The following is a 6,000-nucleotide window of genomic DNA, read 5'->3' as shown; positions in this document are numbered from 1 at the left end:
TCCTTTTCAATGGCCGAATAATTCTCTTCGGACTTGGTCAATGTTCTCGAGGCGTAAGCTATGGGTCTATCCGCTCCGATAGGTCCCTGCGATAGCACCGCTCCTAGGGCGAAATTGCTCGCATCCGTAGTTAAAACGAATGGCTTATCGAAGTCGGGATACTGCAAAATGTTACTATGAGTCAGTAGACTTTTGCAGGTTTCAAAGGTTTTCATAAACAAAGGCGTTACCGTTAAAACCGATTGGTTTACTATTTTTTGTACACACAGTTGATAGTAACTATCATACTGAGACCTATATAGGCGACTCTGAGTTTTAATGAGCTAAAATAGACCAAAACAAATTTTTGCTTTAGGGAAAGCTTCTTAGTTGTCGACTAAGCGTGACTAAACAGGACGGCAGGGCTGTATGACTCAAGTATCCCAAAATAAAATATGTTTTCAGGGGATGTTGGAATGCGATTTTAGGTGAACAATAGAATACTTTCAATGCAGAATCAAGACCCATATGGGTGCCGGCAATGCGAAGCCGTACTCGAGGATGCACAACATGTTAGCTTTGGGGGAGTTGATAGTAACTATCAGCGCTCAACTGCGACTCATGGGGGCGCCGGCAGTGCGAAGCCGTACTCGCGGATTACATTCATTGTATTGCTCGATTTTCGCTTGTGTTCTTTCTTTCGTTTCAGAGGGCGAGAAATGGCGCTTGAACCTAGGCTTATATGTACACTGATGAACATAAGTATTCCTCATGTTTTCATAATAAGCATATGAATACTTATATCCATTAGTGTATAAGCCAGGGCACTAGACTAAAACTGTGTCCCATCCCATGATTTCGAGGACCCAAGGAGTGTACAGTAATCCTTTTAGCGAAGTTACTCCCAACGATTCATTATATATCACTTAACAATATGAACGGAACGGTTGGTACGAGATGTCCCCGTTTTATGGTTTGAATGTGAAATCAAGTTGAAAATTGATAAAAAGAAGGAAAAATACCTGTACTGGATAGCTGAAGCTCGGTATCTCTTGAATTGTACCTCCACCAGTGTCCAACCGGGATCCTGCTTCCCGAATACACATCACACTGTCATAATGAGTCTTTGCTGATTCTATAAGGCAATCCGGACGGCTGTTTTCTTGCAAAGCGAAACCTCGATAGTAAATATTATGGCGGGGAAGGTCAACTACTTCGGAATATGCAGGTCGGAACTCGAGTTTAGAGCCCTCTTGATGAACAATAATTATCACTTGGTAAACAGTAGCGAGGGCTGAAATTGACTCTTCACCTCCCCAGAATCCGCTAATCTCCAGCTTGTTTAGAAACATGTCCACTTTATCGTCGATAGGGCAATACTCCACAAACTCGTCTGCAGCATGGAAAGCTAGCTGATCGTAGTAATACGGTAGATTATTCCGAATCTCCGCAACAGCAGCTAAACGTGCCTGCTGACTGTACGACTTGAATAGATGATGCTTGGGGGATATTCCATAAACCTGATGAACGATTGAGCCGAAAAGGCAATCCCCATCTCCAGGAATCTTCATTAACCAGAAACGATTTCCACTTCCATCCACAATCTGCTCCATCTTAAAAGCAATGTATAGTCTTGGAGAACTTGAAAATTTACCTTTGAATAGTAAGCCGAATAAATTCTATGACGCCAAGAATGACTACCAAAATTGAACTAAAAAATCCAGCCCGTAGCATGCCAGAGATTTTTTTTCCTATGTACTGATGAATATATAATGGCTTGTATACTAGAAATCGAGGACTGATGTATGAGTGAGTTACTGATAGAAATGCAATGACGCAAATTTACGGTTTTATAGTAGCACCAAAATAACATAGCCCGTCGGAGTCCTCGAAAAGCAAGCAGACATTTTTTGTTATCATTGTTATTATTTATCAAAAAAGGCATTAATGTTAGGATTTCTTATTCATTGATAGGCGTGTGTGCTATGTACATACAGTATCCCCCCGTTTGTCCGGACCTCGCTAATCCGACGACTCGTTAGTCCGGATCTCGCTGATTCGGAATTTTCCGGATTAAAAAGTATCAACACTTGTTTGAACACATTATACTGTCAGTTTTCAGATTTTTGCTGTGATTTTGTTTTGGTTTTTTTGTATAGATTTGACGGTCGGATTAACGAGAGGAACCTCGATAGTCCGGCCATACATTTATCGGACCAGCGGGGGTATATTGTATTAGATAGTGTTTATATATGTGTGGAGTTGCATTGATCGTATCACATACCAAAGTGAATTCAGACCTATGTAACTGTTTTCCCTACCCATCCTTACTAACAAAAATCCTTCCTGTGACAAACGTAGATATGCTGAGGTATAGTCGGTCTCTAGAAGCAACGATTATCAAATTAATATTCCTTCCCCTCCTCGATAGACCGTAAGGACGTGGCCAGGACCGTTATTGATCATCTCGCCCTGTGCACATTGAGATTGGGAAGTAAATCCCATGCCCAATCCACTGGTTCCTTGTGCAATTTCACACTTAATCGCCAGAATTATTCTCGGTAATATAAAATGACGAACGTGGTCGGTAAAGCATATTTTTACTGAAATTTCGGTGGAAAATAAGACCTTCAACTTGATTACTGAATTCCGGCAAACAAGTTTGCCACAGTCATCGGTAATCTGAATTGATCCGAATCTCGGCAAATCCCTTGTGTCAAAAATAAAAAAACACACGCGTGTTTGATAGAAAAATAAACGGACACAAGTTTTCATTGTTGCAATTTAATATTACCTATTCGTGTAAGTAATCCAATTTAATTTTACTGTTTTTTTGATTCGAAATATTAATGTATATGTTTTTTTCGTTTCAGTTTCAATTCAAGAATTAATTCCATTTGATATGCATAGTGGAGAAACAAACTTGCTGTAGTTTTAAACGCCGTAAAAATCAAAAGATCGAGGAATTTTTGCCTGTGTGCCTGATCTGCCGGAAAAATGGAGGGGTATAAAGATCCAAAAGATTTGTCCATCTGTACCGCGGAATGCTCTAAAAACTTCGACCAATTCGCGCGGTTAGCCGGATTTGTAAAAATCGATTTAATCGGTTCTCTCTCAAGTCCTCAGATCTTCACGTGCTACGATATTATACCCATTTGTGTTGTATTCTTTGTCTTCCCATGTTGTGAATAAAATAAAACAGACAAAAAAGTGACCTCCAGCAAGACAATCAATACAACATTGATTGATAGTTTTATAATAAAATAAGACCCAATAAATGCCTATAAGTAAATTCATATTGGTTATTGTTTTTATTTTTTATGTCATTGTAAATATGGATATCAAAAACATTATATTACTGAATCTCGGTAAAACACTATACCGAGTCATTCGGCACCGCACTACCGAACGACTCAGTAAATTTTGACAGCTGCACGGTTACGTACATTTTACGACCAGTCGGCAATTTGATCTTTTGCCGAGATTTCTACCGAACTGTCGGCTGTTGGATTCTCGGTTATTTATTTTGCCGGCCTCGGCAAAATAAATTAAGTGTGTACGATTGCTCTGATCAATCACGGAATAGCAACTACGAAGTGTACGGTCATCATGCTCATGCTCATGCTCATGCTCAAGTCGGGTCTAATACCCGGAAAATAGGCAATTGGCTTTTTGGCTGAACTATTTTCAATTTATTGATCTGACAAAATGTTTAGACGTCAGCTGCCATCAATTTTGTAACTAATATCAGTCTATTAACTCAGAAATTACCTTGGCGCATATTAGCTGAAGCCCTCAGTACACTGTTTGTCATGATGACAAATATTTGTCGAGTCAGCCTGAAATCCATGTCGATTTCTAATCAGTCTGATAGATGTCCGGATCAACTTGACAAATATTTGTCAATATGATAAACAGTGGACTGCGGGCTTGACTGGCGCATTTTAATCCGAGTTCTCCAACATATGTCTCTCACTTAGTAAATATTTGCCGGTTAACTCTTTTCATTACTTGATTTCGATAACTGTGTAAACAACACGTTATAATGAAAGCACCAAACACTCTTCTATAAAACATCTTAGTTTTATTCAAGCCCAAATAAGCTTTGTCGAATTTACGAATCTAATTAAATTTATCAAACCCCTGCGTAAATCCAACAAGCTTTGATTGAGAGACAGTGATTTTCACTGGATCATATGGTGGTTTTCGATAAAACTATGGAATTTTGGCGAATTATCGATTGCATCAAACTTCTTGAGGGTAACCATTTTCATATGACCGGAGAGATACATCAGTGTGCGCCATAAGTAAATCAAGACAAAATTTGCAAAACGACTTATCTGCTTTTGCAAACAAAGATTCAAACGACGATTTGACGAATCTGATAGCTCACCCACGCAAACCAACACCATCAATAGGTATGGGAAGGATTCCGCTACCTGTTGATGGTGTTGGTTTGCGTGGGAGAGCTATCAGATTCGTCGAATCGTCGTTTGAATCTTTGTTTACAAAAGCAGATAAGTCGTTTTGAAAATTTTGTCTTGAAATGAGACCTTTCGAAGATTTGAGAGCTAAGACAGAATATTGTTACATTTGTTGAAGAAAACCAGAGCAAAACCCTTTTTTCTTTTGAGAGTCTAAAATATTAACTTTCACACAGAAAATAATCGACAAAGTAGTCGTGCCATATAAAACTAGATGGGTTGCTGCGTTTAATTAGCAGATTTTCTGAAAACTATAAAACACCCATGACTATCGGAACTATACGACTAAAATGCAGTGTCGTTTAAAATTTTCAACACATACATCATAATTATCATTATTATAAGATACTGCTCAATTTTGTAAATACGAAGTTCAACATCAAGAAGTATCAACATCAGATCGAATCTGGTCGGCGAAAACCGATACTGTCAAAATCCTTACTAATCCTAACAGAATTTTATGCTGGTCTTACACGCCATCATAAGCTCACTTTGATGAAACTAACTAGTTTTAGGCGAACCTTAAAATGGTCTTGAACATCTTCTCTAGCGTGGGCCTCTTTTGTCGTATAATGAGTTTAGGACTTTCTTGAAGCAAGATTGTAGAACAATTGGTTTATATAGGTTTTAAGGCACAAGTCTAGAAGTGTGCTTCAAGTGCACCATAAAATTAATTTTGTTACTTCGGGTTGCATTTTAGATTGATTTCTAAACTCGCGTATCAAAACTCGAGTACCACAAAGACTTAATACTATCTAATAACTGACAGTTGTCGAATAGAACATCAACTTAAAAACTAAAAATCCAGTATCTTTGAATGTTCGAGCATCTCCAAAAAATGAACAAATAAACAGCAACCGATCAATAACGACGCCCACAAATTGATCGATCAATGGATATTGTGTGTGATGGAGTAATACTTGATTATTTTTTCGATACGCCGCGGTGCAAATTGAAACCGGAAAACAGGAAGGAAGAAAAAACGGAGGGGCTTTCCTCACACCACCCCCCATATTAGATGTTCGAGCATATTCCCACTCGACTTCCGAACAAGATTAGATCGAATTTATGTAAAGCACCATCCGCTGGCATGCATGTCTGTGTGAGCGTGGGTATGTTTCGATTGAGCGGCGTAAAAACTATTAATATTTCAATTAATAATTATATTCAAATACATGAACGGCGCTGTGGCTGGGGCCAGGGCCGCGCGAGGTTAATCTTCTGCATCAACCCGATCTTGATCTCGATCTCGATCGATTCCGCTCCCAGCCTACCAACTGCTCCACCGGTCAGTTTCGCGGACGTGCTCACGGGTATTGTTTTTATTGTTTCTGAGGTGCTTGCGCTGCTGCTGCTGCCTTCTGGTTCGTCCAATTTCGGCCTCGATACGGCCCCATTCCGGTGTGTGGTGCGTTGTTGTTCGATTGTCCCGGATGAACTCGATCGCGGACAGTTTTTTCTTGGTTTCGCAATTGCCGCCGCGTGGACTTTTCTACGGTTGAGCTTTCGGGGGTCTTAAACTGATTTCGTTCGGTGG

Source organism: Armigeres subalbatus, chromosome 1 (genome assembly GCF_024139115.2).
Source record: "Armigeres subalbatus isolate Guangzhou_Male chromosome 1, GZ_Asu_2, whole genome shotgun sequence".
NCBI classification, from domain to species: Eukaryota; Metazoa; Arthropoda; class Insecta; order Diptera; family Culicidae; genus Armigeres; species Armigeres subalbatus.
This window is presented reverse-complemented; position numbering follows the sequence as displayed.